Source organism: Cydia amplana, chromosome 10, assembly GCF_948474715.1.
Source record: "Cydia amplana chromosome 10, ilCydAmpl1.1, whole genome shotgun sequence".
NCBI classification, from domain to species: Eukaryota; Metazoa; Arthropoda; class Insecta; order Lepidoptera; family Tortricidae; genus Cydia; species Cydia amplana.
In genome coordinates, this window is record NC_086078.1 from 7926793 (window position 1) to 7950880 (window position 24088).

The 24088-nt window shown below is 36.1% G+C and overlaps 1 protein-coding gene and 1 non-coding gene across 2 annotated transcripts in view; one reads left to right on the forward strand and one right to left on the reverse strand.

Moving 5' to 3' along the window:
* Positions 1-24088, reverse strand: part of LOC134651365 (gustatory and odorant receptor 22) — a 158165-nt gene that overhangs the window by 82691 nt on the left and 51386 nt on the right. The window lies entirely within an intron of this gene.
* Positions 4394-4466, forward strand: Trnav-aac (transfer RNA valine (anticodon AAC)). The gene has a single exon. It is a non-coding gene; the product is annotated as a tRNA-Val (tRNA).

Below are 24088 nucleotides of genomic sequence, written 5' to 3' on the forward strand. Positions count from 1 at the left end.
TTGGTAAAAAAAAAATACAGATTTTTACACGTCATAATACAACATAATTTAAGATTTAACTTAAATTTACGGTAGATATAATACAATTTCAGGATATCGATTATGTGTGGTACATGTCAAATAAATATAAAAAAATATATATTTCAAATTGATTTAGAATTAATTACAATGTCAAGATATCGTAGATTCCATTTTTAAAATTACAAGCAAAGAATGCAGACTACATATCCGCCACTACCTACTACAAATTATCACACCATCAGGTATATCGAATTCATTAATGTCGTAACAAGCAGATTGAATAAGTAAAGCTTACAATAAAATTTGAAACCCAAGACAAACTTTCATCCCCTTTTTAAGCCCCTTAGGGGTTGAATTTCCAAAAACGTCGCAATTACTTTATTTTGTAATCAGCTATTATGCCTTTCTTTCTATTTTTTTTTATCTCTGCCTTGAGCTAAGAATACAATAAAACGAATGATGTCTAACCAAATAACTACTTATTTACTTACCCACCTACAACTTAGGACATCCATCACCCACACCATATACTTAGAATAATTTGTAGCCTTGGGTGAATATATTTTATTCGATTTCCTTTTTATTGATTAAAGGCTATAATGTCGTTACGCACTAATAAAAAAATATAATTAGGTACCTATTTGTATAGAAAAAAATCAACGCTTATCTATGCAAATAATAGCCGATAAACTGACGTCCAGATGAAAAGTTTGTAGGATTTTTGCATATATTATCTAATAATACCTATCAAATAAAAGCGGCCAAGTGCGAGTCGGAGTCGCCCCTGAACGGTCCCGTATTTAGGGGATTTATGACATATTAAAAAAAACTACTTACTAGATCTCGTTCAAACCAATTTTCGGTGGAAGTTTGCATGATAATGTACAGCATATATGTTTTTTAGTTTTATCATTCTCTTATTTTATAAGTTACAGGGGGGGGGGGGGCACACACACATTTTACCTCTTAGGAAGTGTCTCTCGCGCAAACTATTCAGTTTAGAAAAAAATGATATTAGAAACCTCAATATCATTTTTGAAGACCTATCCATAGATACCCCACACGTATGGGTTTGATGAATAATTTTTTTTTGAGTTTCAGTTCTAAGTATGGGGAACCCCCAAAAGGTATTTTTTTTTTCTATTTTTGTGTGAAAATCTTAATGCGGTTCACAGAATACATCTACTTACCAAGTTTCGGAAAAAAGTGGCTGTGACATACGGACGGACAGACAGACAGTCAGACAGACAGACAGACAGACAGATAGGCAGACAGACATGACGAATCCATAAGGGTTCCGTTTTTTGCCAATTGGCTACGGAACCCTAATAAAAAAGAAATAAAAAAAACGACACTAAATATTATAATTGAATGCTTGTCGCAACAGTATCTTTACTGGGTAACAATTATTTTTTCACCTCAGCAGCTCGAACAAGGGTACTTTGCTACTTAAAAACAGTGAGCAAAATCGCATTTTGCACGGGACTCAAAATAAGCACTCGAAGAAATATCAAACTTTGATCTCTTGTTGTACAAATAACTATAGCCATTTTGATTCAAATTTTTATCGAGACACTAGCTTGCGAAATAGATTATAGTATATAGGTATATTAACTCGTTATTGTTTTGAGATTAAAATAATACCGAGAGGTCATAAAGATAGGTAGCTAGGTAACTTGATTAAAGAGTTGTAAAATATACTGATACTGTTAATGCAATAGTCGACAGTTTAATAACGAGATTTGCTTTATTCCTTTGTAATCAATATTTTTGATAAGAAGGTAGAATAGATTTCAAAAAGATGAACTAGGTAATAGAAAATATAGTAATATAGTAAATCGAACAAAACATTTTCCTATAGGAATGTGTGTTGTGTGTATGTGTCAATGTGTGCCTTGACTTCCTATAATTTATCATCATTTCGCGCGTCGCCCCGATGTTTGAGCGAGACATCGCTATGCGCGTTTTATAGCGAAATCCCGCTCACACACCGGAAGGACGTGCGAACCGCATCCAGGGTGATTACCACCTATGACTCAGTTAGCCGATTCTGTTTTAACAATTTGATATATTATGGTTTTCATCTTACTCGTATTTTGATACGAACTTAAATCTTGTCGTTAGGAATGTCACGCGCACCAATCAGTGATCCTTCGCGATTCTCAAAAATTTAACATTTTGTCGAACCCCAGTAGGGAGGCCACCTACTGCGCTTTCCGGTTCCACCTATGACTGACTGATCTCCAATGTATATCAAATGATGTCAATACATGTCCATATGGGGAGTAACGGCATATAAAATTTATTGCTGGGAAGATCGTCATAAGGCAATAACTCTCGTATTCGTGTACGTATATGAGTGAATGAATCACTCAGACACAGTCAGAAAGAAAGCTTCGCTCCTTTTGCTCTGCCGATCTTCTGTAAGACTTAGTGTAGTATGTGTTCAAGCATAGAGAAAAAATACATAGAGTGCTCACTCCATACATCAGTTTTAGTACCAAAAAGACTATTAGCATCTAGCATCGAGTAGCGGAACTATCAGTACTGCTACTTGCCAATAGATGTCGCCACCGACCGGAAAGTCTTATGCTGTTGAGATAAGACTTTCCGGTCGGTGCTACATCTATTGTCAAGTAGCAGTACTGATAGTTCCGCTACTCGATGCTAGATGTAGACACTGAAATTAATAGTCTGAACTGATGTATGGAGTGAGCACTCTATGTATTTTTTTCTCTATGGTTCAAGTTAAAGCGGCGAGTGAACATTTACCTTTTCCAAAAATTTTAATCGCAATAACCATAACATTATCCAATAATCAAAACAAGCCGTAGGTACAGTTGCCATCAGATACATTGGAGCGGCTAAGGTGCCCAAATATCTGAGCACGCCTCTATTGTCAAGGCGTTAGAGTGGTTGTTCAGATATTGTGAATACCTTGGCCGCTCCGATATATCTGATGGCGACTGTACTTGCCTTCAGGCCGTGCCAATTAGTTTCATGTGACCAATTCTAACCTAGTCATTCTAATTAATACAGGACAATAGAGGAGGAGGTCCCAACCAGTAGGAACCTCCCTCGGGGGACGTAGATGGTGTGAATGGTGCGAAATGCCTTAAGGTAACAGTCCATTTCCAACCGCAGCTGCACTACTGTTCATTTTACTATGGAAATTGACAGTAACAGCGACGCGTTCAGTACCAGTAGTGCAGCTGCGGTCAGAAATGGAATGTTAAGGTGACAGTCCATTTCCAACCGCAGCTGCACTACTGTTCATTTTACTATGGAAATTGACAGTAACAGCGACGCGTTCAGTACCAGTTAGTGCAGCTGCGGTCAGAAATGGAATGTTACCCTTACCCTTAGGAATAAAAACAACTCGTAACTACATTCTTATTTTTATAGAGTGCAAATAAAGGTGGCAAGAATAGTAGTTTATGCAACAGTGATATAATAAGGGTTCTTAAAATTCAAGGGTCGAAGTTACAAAACGAGACGTAGTCGAGTTTTGTAAAAAAAGACCCGAGAATTTTAAGAACCAATTATGAGCTGTTGCATACATTACTTTTTCTATGACAGCTGCAGCAAAAAAAAAAAAAAAAAGTTATTATAAAAAAAAAAGTTATTATTTAAAAAAAATTGAGTTATTATTTAAAAAAAAAGAGTTATTATTGTAAATGAAAACATACCTCTTTCAATCAAGATGATCGGAACTTGCATCTTTAAAAAAAATAAAGCAGTTGTATTATACTCATAAGATGACTGCTAGCAGTCATCTTATGAGCCTATAGACAAATCATTCAAATGACATTGCTTTAGATATCACTGTCAGTCATTTAATTGACACATTTAAGTGCTGGAGTAGAAAAAGGTGTTTAAGCCAGAGGACGCTTAAGACGAAAGTGGACGACCGCTCAAAAACGCTTCTCCATACAAACGTAGTCCTCATTTCCATCTCTGGATATTAACTATAAAGAAAATATTTTTGCAATAACAGCAATGTCTCTTCGTTTGGTTTTATTCGATTGCCACGTCCCACGCCATGCATTGTCATAATAATATATATTTCCACCAAATCGTCTTATCTTCATGATACACAAGTACTTCATGTTACAAACTGCTATGATAATTTAAGGAGCCCGATTCGGATTTTAACAACTTGTTACGATGTTGATCTTATTTTGATACAACCTTCAAGAGCCCACGGTTGGTGCATGAGAAATAAAGTAAAAGTCGTGCGAAAGATGCACGTCAATCACTAACACGATCGTCAAGGTCGTACCAAAACCAGTTCAAAACAGTTCTCCTTCACCTTACTTTCTAAACGAATGTTACATGTAGGAGGTGCTTAATTTGGTACGCACTACGTATAGTTTCCGTGGTGTAGCGGTTATCACATCTGCCTAACACGCAGAAGGCCCCCGGTTCGATCCCGGGCGGAAACATTACTTTTTATTTTGTGAAAAAAAAAAACTATATTGTTTTGCTAAATTAATGGATTCCCTACGAAGATTTGTTTTTATATAATTACAACGTCTAAACTAAGGTGTAAGTCATGCTATACATACACGCTTCCTGACTATTTAGATTTTTTTATATAATGCTTTCGCATCATGTTTATTTGTCTGTGAAATAGTATTTTAAAATATCTTAGGTACTAAAGTGTTATCTTACCTACGCAATAAAGCTTATTTGTATTGTAAAGTCGTATCGTCACCCAAGCCGACCCCCTTCAAATAATTACCCTGCCGGTCTGGAAGCTGATCTCTATCGCGAAACTCTATGGAATCTTGAACGGGTTAAGGAAGTTCGCAATCTGCCTAGTATGTAAAATAGGGACCGCATTTCTTGTTGTCGCATAACTTTGAAATTAGTTACCTACTACCTACTATCTTTAGTTATAAACATTAATATACTCACCTTATTTTTGTTTGTGATTAATTAATGTAAAACGCATTTTGATAATTCACTGGCGGGATATAACGGATGTGCTAAGTTTCATTTTTATTTGACATTAATTGTTAAAATTACATTTTAAATAAAAATTAAACTGGTGTTTAAGGTTTTATTGTATAAGTAAATAATAAACAAATTAAGTTAACTCCTTAAAGTTTGTAATCTCTAAGCAGAAATATGTCAATCCCAAAAGCGTAGGTACCTACAGTCAGCAGCAGAAGTTGCTAAGCGGGCCAGGTGTTTAAAATGATCTTGACGCGCCTGTATTATTAAGAGAATAAGAGCTTGTCAAGATAATTTTAAATACCTGGCCCGCTTAGCAACTTCTGCTGCTGACTGTACCTACCAAAGAAATTTGAACATAGGACATAAATATAAATAAACATACATGGACTCATAAAAATCATCCCCTCATCCATCTTTGTTCGTAACTCGTATAAAATAAACATCAATCAATACCTAATCGCACATATTTGAATGTTTGTTATTTAACTTATTTACTAATCTACAAACAATTCTATTTATGAATCAGATAAACCCCGGCGGTGCCTAATAGTTAACTTGATTATTCAACTACGTAAATATTGACTTGTCTGTTTACCTGAACCGAAGTTAAATTGATTTAGGTGCGTTTTAGATTATCAATCAAAATTTTATGAAAATATAAAGTCCTACACCTAAATAATGTAGGTATGTATTTAATGAAACAAGATGTTGCAGAAAAGTTTTACTTTTAGCAGTATATAAATAAATACAAGCATGTGTAATTGGTCAGGGATCGGCGGTCGGTTCTGAAGAAATTAACCAACTACTTACTAAAATATAATAATATAAGTAAGCAAAGAGAATATGTGACGTTATCTATGAAAAGGGACCTTATTTTCGATTTCGGTTACGCCATTATTAACGATGCTCCGATATAAATACAATGCCGCGCGACGCTGTGCGGCGTAAGCGCCATCGAAAATAAGGTCCCTTTACATAGATAATGCCCCATATAATCACTATGTTTTATAAGTAAGTAGGTACGTCACATGTTTCGAGACGCGCCCAAGTCTGACATCAAGGTTAATTTGCATGTAAATCCGCCCAAAGAGAAATTATTGTTTTAGGCCTCGGCTGCCCGTATAAATCTAAGGTTTACCTTATCGAATTCATTTTCGCGGGTTTTAACGCCTTTAGAGCGCGTATTATAAAGATGCTGGCGGTAGCGGTTTATTACTAGGTACTTCTGACACAGTACACTATGACAAGTAGCAGTTTCAGAACTAAACTTCCGAACTCTTGAGCAAAATAACAAATGGGTCAAACTCATTTCTGAAAAAGGTCACTTTTGTGGACCAAACATCAAAAGGTCGTTATTCTTATTTGAGACTCAAGTACTGGAATAGTATCGCACCTGTAAGGGTGCAGTTATATAATATACAGGGTGCAATCTTTTACGTGATACAAAATTAGTGTTTCATATACTTCTTCCCACAACTAAGAGGTCTTACAAAGGTCTCGATTGCTAACTTGCTTTATTCAGTTTTAATTTCAGTTGCAAGATATCCTCTTTTTTTTCCATATGAATGGTCATCCTACTTCTTTACAAATGAACAAAAAGTTTAGTATCAGTTTTACAGTAAATACTCTAGAGTGATATTAGGTACCATAATAATTTAAAACAAGTAATTTCGACAACTGTCGACGTGACATGACTTGTCAAAATAATCATCTAACTCAAAAAATTTACCAAGTTTTAAAAATGCCTCCTCCCTATCCTTTTACGCATATTGAGCGTTCGGATATGGTGTCGTTTTATTTTACGACCCATAGTACGGTGCAAACTCAGATATTGTTCCATGAAAAATATCCGGAACTTCCAATCCCGACACGTCGTCTTATAAACAGTACTGTCCATAATTTAAGGACTTATGGCCAGTTTACGGTCCCAGAACATGCCCGAGGTAGAGGACGACGAGCACGGTACGCGGAACCGTTCCGTACTCGAGTACTGGAGTACTTTCACCGCCACCCACAAGCCAGCGCAAGGCAAGCCGCGGCTCGATTTGGAACATCCCATTTTTTTTATGTGGAAACTGTTGAATGCCCAAGGGAAACATCGCTTCCACTTTCAGCGTGTACAGGATATTGTTCTCGCGGATTACGGCAAAAGGACACAGTTTTGCCAATGGCTACTAGGTCACTTACATCTCAACATCTTGTGGTCAGATGAAGCGACCTTTACAAGAATAGGATTGTTCAACGTCCACAATGAACACTGGTGGAGTGATGTAAACCCACATGTCACACGCAGAGATGCATTCCAAACTCGCTTTTCGCTTAATGTGTGGGCAGGCATTCTAAATAACTGCGTAATAGGGCCGCATTTTATTGAAGGTACACTAAATGGGCCTAAATACGAGGATCTGCTAAGAAACGTTTTATCAAGATTATTGATGGGAGTTCCTGATGAAAATCTAGAGAACTTACACTTTCAGCAAGACGGAGCTCCTGCACACTTTTCACTACGGGTTCGAAACTACTTAAATCAGGAGTTCCCCGACCGATGGATTGGACGCAATGGCTCCATCGCTTGGCCACGTCGTAGCCCTGATCTCACCCCACTAGACTTCTTTTTATGGGGTGAGATTAAAAGGCAAGTTTACGAGCGAGAATCGCATACTGTCGCAGAGCTTCGCCAAAAAATTATACAGGCGTTTGATGTTGTGAGAGCGAAGGAGTATGTACTTCGCAAACTTAGAGACAATTTAAGACGGCGTGCGGAGTTATGCCAGCAGGAAGGTGGTGGAGATTTTGAACAGTTATTAAAATACGTTTGAAGTAAACTAGTTTTCATTTTGTAAATAAATTTTGTCTACTTATTTCGTTTATTATTAACAGTCTTTATGTAGAAGTACAATCACCACACGGTAATGTAGAGCCACTCGCAAATGTTGATAACTTGGCCGTGTAATGCAATCAGGCATTATCGGTAACTTTTGTGTGTAATCGAGAACGACCGATGGTCCCATGATGTGAAATTTTGACGCTGAAAAACTGATTTACGTAAAAAAATGTCTTTCTCTACGTGAATCCATTTAGGTGACAGATTTGTTTGTTAAACGCTAGATGTCGCTGTCCCCAGCGGAAACTGGGTAACGCTAGTCCCTCCAAGATTTCTTAAGAGAAAATTATTCAAATTGACAAGGCTTTCTTCGAATCGGTAATTAGGTACGGAACTTATCAATCATCAATAACAGTGATAAGATAATTGATAAAACTCGTGAAGTGTCATTGTCATAGAATGTAGGGTGTCCATACTTTGAGTTTGTGATTAAATTATTTGTTAGAAAATATGAAGTTTTGAATAAGACTAATTTAAACAATTGAATAAATGCATTATATTCTCCAGCATGAGCGGAACTAGATACACTATTTTTGTATCACGTAAAGGATTGCTCCCTGTATAACTTTGATTATTTTAACGTTGCGATGACTACAGCTACAGGCATGACGCAAAAGAGTGAAGCTTACAATAAATAAAATTGTCTATGATCCAAGTAGATAGTTCCTATATATTTGCAATATGCCTTTTTCCTATGCTTTTAACCTAAAATAGAAATGTCTCTTAGCTTGTTTGTGAACAGAATTCTCTCAAACAGTTGATAGAGCGATGGGCCGGGTGGGTGAGCTCGAACCGACTTACCTGTAAACAAAGATATTATTCCGTTAACACGATTTACTTGTTTTCCTTGTTTTATTATCTTGTAAACCTACTTTTACAAAACAACACAATCACTGTCTTGTATAACTACGTATCAGGTCTCCAGTCTCCAAGTTGCAACATATCTTAGGCTATCGTCCTATTTATACTCAATAGTATATAGAAATCGGAAGATCAGCGCTGGAAGTGGACAGCAACATGCTGACATGAACCATTTCGTAACACTTTATTCTCACTGTGACAAATAAACGGAATTATTAGGGATCATTGCCCATAGTATTATTATAAGTCTATTTACCATTTATAGTCTTATCTAGGCTATTAACCTAGAAATGCACCTAACCGAACCTATTTATACAAATACAAATAAATACAAATGCATTTATTTCATTACTTTTTACATCAGTTCTTAGGTATAATATAAGGGTTAGGTAGGTAATTAGTCCATCTTAGGTATATGAAGTAAGTAGGTAAGTATTTATCTAAACATTGTGCAACAAATTGTGTAAGTAATGAAAAAGGTGCGGGTACAGCTTGCTGAATTTAAACCCGCCCTTGGTCAGCTAATTGGAATGGTATTAAGATTAAATAATTTTTAAATTATGAAATTCACAATAAAAAAAACCAAAACATTAGTATGTAACAATAGTTTCTTTACGGGGTACTTAATACAGGAACAGTATAGCATATGTTTCGTGTGGTTAGTATTTACCTAAAAGTTAACTTTATGAACGCATCCCTCACGGGGCTGGTCACGTGTATATTCTCAAACTCTTTTTGATTATTCATGTACTTATAGAACCTACTAGATATTATATATGTATTATAATCGCTCCTCAACGCTAACTCGAACTAGGTACTTCAATAGGGATGCGTGGCCGCAAAGTCTGCTAGTTTATGGGAGGCAGCACTGCAGAATAAGATAAGGATAATAGGCTCTCGATTCTCGTACCTACAATGTTGAATGCTGCGATCATATTAGTGGAAGGTTGGAACATTTAGAGCTCTCTAAGAACTTGTTTTAACCACAGAAAAAATGGAATAGGCATGTAAGATTCCAATATTTAAAAGATAAGTTTTACCATCTTTGTTTGGATCATGAGTTCAGGGCACGAACATTTAGTGCCGATGACGTAAAAATTACGTCATTTTGCACACAGGATGATGTGCACTGACTTAATATAAAAGAAATAGACACACAAAGCAGAACAAAAACGTCAAGAAATGTGGATCCCAATGACGTTTCGCACCATTTGCATTGATGATAAAAACGCTTACGTAAATTTTGAGTCAAGATAAATGTTTCGTACAGAAAAGAGCTTAATGTCGTAAGCATTAAGTGTCAAATTTGCAAACATAAGTACCAACACTGTTAAAAAATTTAGTCCGATGGCATTAAACGTAACGTATTTACGTCAAACAACGTCAAACGAGAATAATGAACGAATGGAGTCACTTTGGTACACTTTAATATGTATTACTGTACAGGAAAACCAATTGAAGTAATAAATAAAACAAATTTAATTTAATCGGGAGCTCAAATAAAATTAATTCGTGGTTCAAATTCAAACAAATTAAATGTTTAATTCGTAAGTATACGTCTTTAAATACTAATTTCCTTGAAATAAATTCTACTTATTAAATAACTGTGTATTTAAGATCTACATTTACTCATAGCGCGGGTGCACGGGGACATTTAGATACTGATTGGATTTTTTTTATAAAGTCTACCTATACTTTATAAAAAAAATCCTGTGGTTGTCACTGTGTTCCGACAGGTTTAGCATTTACAGTTAGTCGATATAAGCCCTTATTGGTGGTGTATATGTCGGAAACAGGGAAATGGGCCGAACACACAAGTGCCGTTTTGCATTGTTTAAAACTGCATCACCCCTATCTCTTGCTATAATTAAATAGCAGTCCACTTTGCACGTCGCATAGGTTTTCTTGGAAATCTTGAATTTAAACATAATATTATTTCTTATGAATTCCATATAAAAATATAAAAAAATATTGACCTCACATCGACTCATTAGATTTTTGTTCCTTAACATCCCTTCTTTGGTACTAACAAATTAATTTATTCAAAACCATAAAATTACCACCAGATTACATAAATTATGTAATACTATCCAAAGAACTAACCGAAAGAAATACATTCCATCCTTTTTCCTTGTTTTATCATTGTTATTTTTACATATTTTAACGGCACATTTCGTAATTGTTGACAACTTCACATTTGAGCGTTTCAAACAAGACTAAACGAAAAAGTAATGCATGATCTGTTTTGACATCACTTTTGTGGGGCCATTTTTGGCGGCTGATTGGGTATCCAGTTCTTTATACTATATCAATGATGATGTGTCAATTTCACGCTTAATGTTTGGAAGTGACGAACTACCGATAGTCTTCAGATGAGCGACAGTGAAAACTTCGTCTAACTCATAGGTCTATGATCTAACTCAACAGCTTTATTTTACTTCTCACAGTATTTGTAGGAAAACAACAACGGGAAATTAGAAAGCGAACAATTCCACTCGCGATAATTGAGCTAACAATATTTAAGTACATATTAAATAAAACGGTTAGGCAGAATCTTTAGAATAATTCATTGACGTGACAGATCATTGATACACAAGACAGCACAGGCCTGCGCGATTGCGTGCATCGGTGGCATCGGCCAGTGCTCGCCACAAATGTGTCGAATTATGCGATTTGCGACAAGACGTGCTAGACGTGCAAATCGTGCAATAGAGTCAGACCAAGAAAAGTCTGCAGCGGATTTTATAGCTCACGCAGTGCAAGTGTTATTTTAAACGGCAAACTTCTATGAAATTATGACTTATAAACAACACTTGCACTGCGTGGGCTATCAAATCCGCTGCAGACTTTTTTTGGTCCGACTTCTAGGACCACAATAAGGACGCTTTGTCAAGAGCTGTCATTGAAAGGAGTTTGGATTTCAGCAAAAGACAAACTCCTCCAAAATTTTGTCTTTTAATAAATGAGTCGAGCTTAACGCACTGTTTAAGCCAGTGAGTGGATAAATCGTTTCGCTGACAGTTTTATTGGCACCCTTATAAATTACACGGGCGAAAGTAGTTCAGCCGATCAGCAATTTGCTGCCCCTCTTGCTTCAAAATTATTAGACTGCAATACTACCTACATATGTATATTATAGAGGTACAACTACATATAAGCATTGCTGGGATGCTGATGCTATACATATATAAGCAAACATTTGGCCTTTGCCCAGCAGTGGGACAATATGGGCTCGTAATAATAATAAAGTAAACATGTACATATATAGATGAGAGAATTTCTGTAATTTCGGTATGTACCTACCTATACTTATGCTATTTCTTTTGAACCTTTGGTGTTAAATTCATATAGATCTATATGTCAACGTTCTGCGCGTACTTATTATTCTTAACACAGCTTATATCAGCCTTTAAAACAATCTTTGGTTTGATCTTATTTATAACAAAGCTTACATTATATTGCGGTCTCCATAATGGTTCTCAAGTACGGGCCCCTGAGCTACGTCGCCTTTAATTACAAGGAGTGTTAAATCTTGTATGCTACGAAGGATAATATTCCTTTTGTAAAGGGAGTTATTCTTCTGCTTACGAGATAAATGGAGCCATTATGGAAGCAGTGTTATTATTAATTTAATTTTGGGCGAGACATTTCTTTGTCGAAAAGCCGTAGTCTGCCATTTAACGCCTTTTAGTGCACTGCCTTATGGGAATATAGTTCAGATCCGGAAACCGCTACCAACTTTTAGTATGTTGTTGGGCATGGTATATTTAGTCTCCAAAACTGCCGGGAGACAGCGGCACCGGCCATCTAGTTCAGCGGAATGACGTCATCAAAATGACTCCCGCCTTGATGAGAATATTGCATATTGCACCCAAAATATGCATTGCACATAGGGTTTGCACGACGGATCCGAAATGTATGGGAATATCCGCGGATCCGGATCCAGATCCGGATAATTTCATACATTTCGGATCCGGATTGCAAACCCTACACATACACGTGTGGGGTATTAAATAAAAGCCAATTAAATATGCTATATTTAATTTACACACTGTGTGTACCAAAATATATAACAGTTTAAGAGCAATTCACAAAGAAATCAAAATGATGATTATAAAATATTCGATTATTTTGGTTTCACAACAAAACCAAAAGTCGTACGTTGCAATTCAAGCAATGTACTTACTATAACATTAAAGATGACGTCTCAAGCCTTACATATATATAACAAAAAAAATTATAATCTGATTTTGTATCATCATTTTGATTTCTTTGTTTTGGTACATAGTGTGTAAATTAAATATAGCATATTTAATTGGCTTTCATTTAATACCCCACACGTGTATGTGCAATGCATATTTTGGGTGCAATATGCAATATTCTCATCAAGACGGGAGTCATTTTGATGACGTCATTCCGCTGAAGTAGATGGCCGGCGCCGCTGTCTCCCGGCAGTTTTGGAGACTAAATACCATGTCCAACAACATACTAAAAGTTGGTAGCGGTTTCCGGATCTGAACTATCTCTTCGACCGTTTCCCATAAGGCATATTACTATTTATTGAGAATTTAGTGATAGAGAGAACGTCGTGGGTTAAAGATGATAGTAGTCAAAAGTATATATTGTGTCCATATTGGAGTAAATACATTCTTTTAGGAAAAAAGAGAATCATTAAAAACAAGCAACAACGGTTGCACTCCGGGAGTGCCGATAGAAGTGAAAACTCACCTCACTATCTTACCGACGCCCGGTAACACGATACATACGTTTAGCGGAGGTATTCTATTTATTTATTATATATTATTATCATTCTCAAATAAGATCACACTTTTTCATTGACATGTTTATTTACATACTGCCATGACAACGTCAAATTATTTGAACATAGTCATAGGTAAAGAGTCTTGAAAAGGAGTGCGCTACATAAATGTCAAATAACATTGAGTTTTTCTTTATTGATTTAAATGCCATTTAAATTATGAGTGGTCACCTTACGGGGCTTACGGTCACGTGATCGCCTTACGCCCCTACGGTCACGTGATCGCCTTACGCTGTCTCGAGTTTATCATTTTTTCCCCACCTCAAAAAGTGCCCAGCGCCGCTAAAGAAGTTTTCACATAAAAAAAAATATTTTTTGGATTTAAATTGTGGGGATTTTCGTATAGTAAGGGTACAAGAAAATTAAAACTAGTGAGCGTTATGATATAGTAAAAGGGAGGATATGAGAAAGAAGTGCTGGTGATCACTCTACTGGCAATACAATATTTGACTCGAATTGATTTGGACTCCGACCACGCTAAGTTTGCACTAACTTGGCAGTGACTCATTAATTATCTCATATAGGCCATCATCATCATCATCCTGTCCTGGCCGTATTCGGCCACGGCGACTGGGTTTGATACTTGACGTAGCACTCTGCATGAAAACATATCGTGATCGTACTCCGACACCGGTTATATTTGCAATTACAACTGAGCTATCTGGGGCCCGTTTCTCAAAAGCTTGTAACTTGTAATACAAGCGGATGTCACTTGACAGCTTTTGTTAGAAAGGGACTTCCACTTGTATTACAAGTTACAAGCTTTTGAGAAACGGGCCCCTGGCCACACATTTGAGTCTAGACGTGTTTAGAACGCCTGTAACAAAATAGAATTTGAATTTCCCAGTTCATTGTTTCTTTTAAATACCAATTACAACAATGCTAATAATACGAGGAAATAGTATTCAACCTTTAACGATTCCTATGAAGGCAATATTTCCGATTGATTAATTCATCCTAATAACTCCTCGGAATTATGACAAAGTTGGTAATGTTGTTTTAAATTGTCGAACCGCGAGCGAGAAAAGAATCCAATAATAGAAAATGATTGTTACACAACAATAAAGGAGTGTGGCAGCCTTGCCACACATCATGTAATAGGATGAGACAAGACTTCTATTGTGTTACCGACTCTGTGTTATAAAATACGGATACATTCTTACTGTTTACTTTGTTTCGGATTTGTGAACCTAATTAGAATTTATGAAACTTATTAAAAACAATAAATAATAACGAGGCATTAGATATTCTGTATATTTTTTGTATCCATTCGTCAATAATATACATCCTAATCCAAAAAGAAATATACCCGAAAATAAGATGCCCAACATGTGGTCGATATACATAAACTTACCTAAATCCATGCAAATACTTTCCTCGCTTAGTTAATTAAAAATGCAATGGAAACGATTTTATTTAGGAAGTAAAGTTAATGGAACTAAAGTTAATGAAAAACGCACTACATGAAGCCGCAAACTAGTGATATCGCTGAATCCCACTAAGCAAACAACGTGGCAATAAGCCAAGTGATCATCGGAAGAATTTGTTTAGCCCTGTGTCTAAAGCCATTTCCATTCGGCCCGCCATCGCCAGCTTGGCACGGAAGCATACATATGTTTAGCTTGATAAAGTGAAAAGATAGCAACAGCGTATTGGGTAAGAAATTTCTTACGACTGTCTGTAGGGCTGAAGACTTATCGAGCTGTTTGCTATTATAAGACATATCTGTAGAAATGCAATAGCTAAACCATGCGAAAATGACAAGTCTGTGAGCTAAACTTGCATAATTTTGTTTCATGTCAAGTAGACGTACGATACATAATTTTTTGACAGCCTCCTTGAAATAGGATTGATGCAATCGGAGCCTGCCAATGAGGAAAGTAAGCGATTCTTACCAGTCTACATGTAAAAAGGATGAAACGGTGGCGTTAATCATTAAGTGGTTCTTTACTTCATTTCAAGTGTTAGGTAGTGGTAGTAGGTACCTATCTATGTAAAACGGTCTCCGATAAAAACGTATTTATCGATTTTGAAGACGGAAGTGATCCAATAAGTTAAAGTAATGTAATAACATATACTAATAAGTTCTTTGTGAACACAGTTTTGTACTAAGAACTAAAAATGCTGTCCGACCATCCACGAATTGCAATAATTGACGATCACTTCAATCGAGGATGTGAACGGTGCCTGATGGTGCGAATGGCAAATCGATCAAATAACATAAAACTTTGTGAGGCGAAATTTTCACACCATGATTGTAGTCCGTCCTATGTTATCAATAAACAGAGATTGGTATCATATTTCTCAATATCCCGTCTCTCTCCCCATTTAGGAAGTAGCACGGTTAATACGTCTAACATTAAAAAATACGACATGGCATTATCTAAAAGGTTAATATACGTAATATACGAAAACCGCATACAACTGTTAATTTCTAAGCGTAATGGTCACCTCCTGGTCAGTACTTCAGCACACCCTTTACATATAATACAGATGTAGGTAAATATATGCCCATTATGAACCTGAACCGCCCTCGGCAAGCGACCGTCTGTTGCACTACGTTTATTTATAGCATGTTTTTGTTTTGACATAATAACGTAGCACAATTGCCAGAGTTGTTATTGCAAATATAGTACATGTTAGTTAACAATAATAAAATAGTTATTACAGTACAATAACACAGAATTTTAAAGCTTGTACTATTGTACAAGCTGATCTAAGTATAAAAAAATATTTGTTAATAGAAAATATAAGTAAGTTCATCTATCGTAAAATCTCGAAATTGTTTAGTAAATAATGAAACTGACAGATTTGTCTGAAAATTGATTCTTACACCGAAACTCCTGAATACTTAATGTCCTGGCTTTCCATTGGGTCGTGAAGCATTGAAGTGCAATAATTATTATCGGAAATTCCAACAGAAATTCTAATAGAAAGTAAGGACCTTTGCACGTGAAGTATAAGGACCCTTCTGTGATGGAAAGCCACATCTTTCTAGTACCTACCTAATCATATTTTTGGAAGATACCTGTTTGTGTTCTTAAGGCACCGATCGGTCTTAACTATACACTTCACCGCTCCCTAGCCGGGTGTACGTAGGTATTTAAAACTAACACAGGTCTCCAAGGCGATGCAGTCTTAATTACGTAGTACCGCTCTGAGCACCCCGGGGCCAGATATAGTGTTTCCTACTAAGCACAGCCTCGAGGGACACACGTTACAATTGATGTTTGAATTTTGATTATTTTACTATCTTATTAGAGTTCCGTAGTCAAAATGGCAAACCCTTCATTATGCGTGGCCCGACTCGCACTAGGCGCGTTTGTTTTTATATCCAAATAATGAAAAGAGTACTTTCAAATTTAACTATGTTAGCAATATAATGGTAATACATATAAACATTCACTTGGTACCTACTTCAATATCGGTCAAGCCATTTTGGGGCTACATAACAGTCCAAAGGTATCGTTCGTTTTGTCTCAGCGGTAGGCGTGTCAAATAGCTTAGTTTTTCGCCATTACGTATAATTATATTTGATAGCACATTTCCCTAGCTATTGTGCTGTTAATACTATGTAATTATGTATAGGTTAGCAATGCCTAAAAATAATGAACATTGGATCATAATGACCCCAGTTCAGCTTCCCCGGTGTATAATTGGAAGTATTTCTCGCACTAACGGGCGCCGCTGACCCTTTAATAGGACAGCGGCAGCGGCGGGTTAACTGCACTAATATAACCAGCCGGTTATTACTAAGCCTAATTACTTAGCAACTAACCGACATGCGGAAATGATATAAGGAAATAAGTACAGCGAAACTGTCGGAGAGAAAATGATTATGTAGATGTATCTACTTATTAAAGGTGTCTAGGTAAGATAATTAGGAGTGCAGTTATGGCCGTAGGCGGAGTTTCCGAAGGGTGTCAAGTTTCGGCGCGGCGGTCCCGCGGCCGGCTCCCTGACACAGTTAAAATACATTGTATAATATGTAAATAAAAAAAGAGCAATAAAGAGTATTTGTATTGTATTGTATTGTATTGTATGTATGCTAGTTTTAAGGTATTTATATGGGCCAATAGTTGTCTGAAAATGAAGATTTTCATTTCATATCACTCATTTCTTTTAATCGCACTTAATTTATTTCCCAATGAGCTTATTTGGTTCTACTCAAACTTGTAACGTTTTTTGTATTTTTTCGTATGCATAATTTTAACTTTGACTTTTGACTTTGGCAAGTAAATGTGGTCCGTTAAAAAGTTAAAAGCATTGCGACTGCCACTTCATGTTCTAGAAATGGGAGTTAGTAGAACACAATGTACATTCATTAACACTTTCAGTGTAAAGTACCTACCTACTCCATTTCCAATACAAAATGAATACGCCTGCGTTGGCAGTGAATGTATCCAGTAGTTTTTGATATTTTCGATTGATGTCTCTTGAAGATCAAATTATCATCAATATCATTTAAAGATTGAGGATAAGAAATACACGGATGATCAAAGCAAAGAGCAACACAGGCAACTTTTAGTTATAGTCTTTTCCAGAATAAACATTATGTTTTGTCTAATATTAGTACAAGAATATTATTAGGTGGTGCTTTTCATTCGCAACTCATATCTCTGTCTAAAATCACAGTACAATAATTAAAGTTGCAGCGCCGTTCTCACAGATAAGTGTTCATTTTACATACAGCCGCCTAGGGAACGTGGACGCATTACATCTGAATATGAATTTGAATAGGACACATTTTAGATAATTTGCTATTTAAGAGCTTGCTTGTATTATTAAATAGCTAGACTTACCTGCTAGGTAGGTACAAAACGATTTTAAAGAGGGTTGATTTTTGTCTATTTGACGTGAACACACGTTAAAAACTTAGAAAACACCGTAATGTAGGTATTTGAAAATACCCCAAATACTTACTGTTTAAAAAATATTACATGGTTAATTCATATTTTATTAATATTACACTTGGAATTGTCTTCGTATTGCATACAACCATCCATTTATTATATTTATTTTCTCTTCTCTGAAATCGAGATGCAAATTATACAGTGTGTGGCCTACAACACGGGCGAATAATTAAAACGTAGATTCTACTCCTCAAACAATAAAACTTTTGTTCTACAACTTTTTGAAATTATGTAGTCTTAAAATTGTCCCTTTTTCAAACAAACTAAATAATATTTTCAATGTACTTTAAATACCGTCTAATTGCCCGTCAGTCTTGTCACCGTACAGGCATAATCAATTTCGTAATACATTGCGTGTTCGAATAAATTTTAAAGTGTTTTAAAATACAAACCACAAGTTATTTTTAAAAGTCGCTGAACAAACATTGTCTTGTTTGAGGAGTAGAATCTACGTTTTAATTTTTCGCCCGTGTTGTAGGCCACACACTGTATTCCCGCGGTTATTTACTCAGCACGCGATCACAACGAGAGTGGAAGAAGTGCTTTATTTATAAGGAAATATTTAGGTAGTGTACTCGGTATTTATATAGACACAAGCACAGGTTCCTTATCTATATTTGTATTTTATACAATCTAGATATAATGGAGAGTTTTTCAGTAGAGTACCGTGTTTATGCCACGAAGCTTGCTGTATTACGTTACATTACGTATCGAAAGGTGACCATAAATACTCAGCAAAGTCCGTCAAGTTTGAAATTCTTATTGTTTTGATACGACTTCGTAGGTAACTAATTAATAATAATAATTCAGCCTATATACGTCCCAGTGCTGGGCACAGGTCTCCTCTCATACGCGAGAGGGTTTGGGCTATAGTCCCCACGCTATCGCTAGCCCAATGCTGATTGGGGATAACTAATTAAATTATACAAAAACCGCTGAAGATTAAAATTGGGTCGCATCAAAAAAACAGATACTCCTTTCACGTTGAGCGTACAAAATGGCATTTTTAGAAGCAAAATAAAGTACAAGTATCAATGTAAGCTGAAGATTGTAAAAACCTTTTAAGAAACTCGGCCGCAAATGAGCTTCTCTACTAGCCAGCTAATGACTCCTTACTGTGAACACACTTTTTGCAACCCCTTAAAGTAGCAATTACGTCCGAGGAAGGTTTTTGTGTGCCGATGCACAAAATGAACTAAGATCTAAATTTAGCTAAAAAAGCTGATATTTATGTACGGTTTTTCTATAAGTTACGTTATTCGTTTAACTTGTATGTATTAGCTTTTTGCAATATTATCAGGATTAAGACCTCCAAATATTGCAAAATAAAACACCGAGGCTTCATTAACTAATTAAAATCACCTCGATAAGAAGCTGACTATTCCAAAGACAAATATTTCGCAGACTTCTGCGATAAAAGCTTGTTTTATAAGTAGGTACATTAGATATTTTAACAAGTATATGTATTCCTAAAGCTATTTATCTTATTTCGTTTTTCCTATTTTTTTGTGACATGGCCCTAATATTGCAAAGATTATAACATATATTGTACAACGATATTGTTACACACTTCATATTTTATATTCTAAAAAATTTTTGTCGTAATGCTTGGTCATATCATATTTTGTTAATTCTAATAGTCTTTGGACATTTATGTTGTTCCAACGACCCCTCTAAAACCTGCTATTTATTAAATAAAATACATACCTACATCATATAAAAACACACATATTTGTACTCAAACACCTTCTTGGTCGGGAAAAATACCGCAACAGAATAAGTCAAGCTTATTAAAATATTCAATTAGTGTACTTTGAAATAAGCCGCAGTATTAATTAAGAGGGAATCCGTAGCACAATGAACTCTCTCGGGACGGTAAGCACACTTAATGACTTTACTACATGTATAACTTATTAAAATTTCTGTCGTATGTTTTATTCTCGATGACATATGAATGTTTATTTTCCCAACTAGTACATACTGTCATGACGTCGTAATAACATCCCTCTGATTGCGTCGGGGGTTAGAAAGGACTTTAATTTATTGATAATATCTTTTACTGAACTACACTATAGTTAAATTTGTTAGGCAATACACGGATAATACCAGAATCACGAGGAAAGTATTAAAATGTGTAAACTAAACGGAGATTTTTACAGCAACTAAAATATGCAAAATGACTTACCTTAAGCTTAAGCTTTTACTACGCGCTTTATAAGAAAATCTCTTAATAAAATATTGTTGCTTTACTTTCTTTTCAATTTTATGTTGGAGTATTTTGCATACTCTTATATTAATTTCATATTGGTGCTCACGGCTTCCCTTCAATATGTACAGGCTCAAAAATACGTAATTTGATTACATGGGCATATTGAAGATAATAAAAAAAGTTTGCGTTTATGTATCATAGCGAAAGGAGTTTATTTGGAAGACAATACGATTTTATAAAAAGTTTTAGTTTTAATTTTTAATGAAATTTTGTAAAAAAGATATGTCAGTAAGAAAAATATTCCTAAAAATTCTTTGTCAATTTATTTTGGGGCCATCCTGTACTTAGCTAACTTCATTTTAATTCAAAAATTCATGAACAATAAAAATGTAGTCACTAATATTTTGGCATACTTACCTACTTATTTATTCTGAACCGATATTCTGTTCAATTTGTGATTTACCTAGTTGGTATTTATGAAATAAAAATTGCATGTATGTTAAAATTACCTACACAAGTACTAATTTGAATGTCGAATAAGATACAAAATTAAAAATAATGGTTAAAATATATGTCACCATAGAACATAGAACGTTAACAAACTTTCATTATTTAGTTAATATATTTTGTGACACCCTTCGAGAGTCTTATTAAAATCGTTTCCTCTAAATTTGGCAACTTTACAATTCCTTATCCCCAGTCTTATCTCCAAAGACTCGTGACCGTTTTAAGTGGACTGATTTATTGAGAGCCATCGGCCGTCCCAAAGAGATGGATTGTCTTTTAAATTGTAATACCCGCGCTCCGCGACGGCAGACATGACAGATGTTCCATTTACAACTGTACTCTATTAGAGGACAATCAACGTTTAGCTCGCTATTTGGAAAATGTTTTTCTTTTCAGTTGAAGGTTACGTCGGAGAAAAATAATTTATTTTGTAATTGCACTCAAGATGGCAAAAGATATTAAGTTATGTCGCAGAGATAATATAAAAGTTTTGAGACAATATGCACAACTTGCAGCTTACCGAGTTATAAGCTTATACATATGTTGCAAAAGTGAGGAATTTATCTTCTACAATTTTGAAATTAATAGGTATAGTGAGTTTCAAAATGTATCATCAAAGTAGCGTATTTGGACAAGGTATGATGTTTTTTAAATAATCGAGTGAATTCTGGGCGTGAACTTAAAAACAAAACTTGTGAAAATAGGGGACATTATGAATAAGACAAACTGCCGTATTCGAACTTCAAGATATTCACAAGAGACGACACGTACTAGATCCATTCTAGATACGTTATAGTTTAGATTTCAACTAGTTCTCTTTTGCAGCTGAATTCGGGCAACCAATGTCACTTTTACGTTAGATAGAGTTAGATATCTATTAGATGTGAATAGGATCTCTAAGTCATATCTTGTGGAAATCGTTCAAGAGTATCTCCAGAATCGCGGAAATGTCAAATTTGACAGATTAGATCCTAAAAATATCGTTATCGTATCTTGGTGATGTCTTAAAGATATCTTATACCTAGATATCTATTTCAAAATCCGAATCGGGCCCAGAAAGTGTGACATATGTGTTTGAGCCAATGCTATACCCGCCATTAAGACTATGACAGCGCCACCTAGGGGCGACACGGGGTAAACGCCCGCGGCCATGATTAAAATCAGTTTTCGCTCGAAATTCCTACGTCCTGCAAGCAAATAATTGCATCGCCGTCGTAGCACCGCATTTACTAACTTTTTAGTGTTTTTTTGTGTTGTATTTCGCCCCGGGGTTGTTAACTTTGAAGACAACATCGGATTTTGTGATCAAGATCGAGAAGTGACAGTGTTTTCGCCATTCAGCGAGCCACGAGGTGCTCCCATCAGCAAAGGCCAGATTTTCTTCGGACTACGCCTGAGAGAAGAACAAGGACCCACCAAGTAAGCCCCTAGAATAAGGCAAAGTCATAAGTTTTTGATCGGCGAAATTATAGCGAACCCGCCCCGCCTTCATACTCCGCTTTTGTAGCTTTCTTTTTGAAAACTTACAAATACTTATTTTTTTCAAGTCAAATTTCGTGAGACCAAGAGTGGCAGTACTTTTACGAGCCCGTGGCTCATTCATTTATTGGTCCTTCGCCCTTGGATTATCAGTTCAGTGTTTTTAAATACACATAAGTAGGTATATTTCTTCCATACCAAACTAACCTATAAACTACATATCTATCGGACGTTCTGTACGTGCTTCCTAGACGGTCTTACCTATATAAAAGTAAAGTAAGCGCCTATTCACGATAAAACGTATGCATTTTAGTTCTAAGTACTTCCTCAGTTTACAGTTATTTACCTAGGTACGTCTGTATGGTCTGCGAATTTAGTGTTCCATCTTATCCGCCGTTCTTACGCGTAGGTAGTGGTAGGTACTTAATAGAAATATTTATAAATTATCCCACGTCTAAATAGGAGACGGTTAAATACTTTATAAAGAATAGGTAAGAATACATTCGATTTCGATACGTTTAAGCGGTCGTCTAGTAAACATTCCGTTGTGAGTAGGTATAGATTTATAGGCGCTATAGGCAGTGAATACTCCGCTGGCCGGTACAATTGCGCGGTCAGCTGTTTCTTAGGTTATTATTGTCGACCGTAGGTACTTATTGATTTACGAGTCGCGTATATCCGTTGTCTGAAATCATTGCAGATCAAAATTGGGTATCATTTTACGTTATTATTGTATACGCAGTCTACTTATATACTACTTTTGCGTGCTGGTTAAAAATGTCGCTTACCGAAGAAAAAATAGGGCCTAATATTAAGTTATTAGAAGCTAAAATTCAGGCGTATTTCGGTAGATTACAAGGAGTCTATGACTTGTCGTCGCACGTCGGGACAGCCAAGACGCAAGAACGGTTTATGTCGCAATCGGCGAACGTAGATGTACTACGTTCGGAATTTAATAACCTGGTAGAACAGCTTAATGCTGCTCGTATGCAAGCTGATGAAGAGTACGTACCGTCGTTTCAAACATGGGAAGCTTTTGAGGAAATGTTTTCGCATATTCAACATGTCATAAAACAATTGACGCCCGGCAAGTCCGATGGGGCGCTGGCGCCAGTGGCCTCGCCGGCGCATTTTAAACCAAATTTAAAGCTCCCTCCCATTGTTCTTCAGACGTTTGATGGCGATCAAAAGAAATTCGCTTCATTTCTCGAGTGCTTCAATAGTACGGTGCATCGTAATGCGGCCCTTACGGATGCGGAAAGAGTATTTTACCTGTGTGGTCAACTCTCGGGTAAGGCATTAGCAACAATAGCCGGAATTGTTCCTTGTGGTGAAAACTATAAATTGATTTACGATACGCTGGTGGACAAATATGAAGATGTGAGGTTGTTAGGTACGTCGTATTTGGACGAATTGTTTAATTTTAAAGCGTT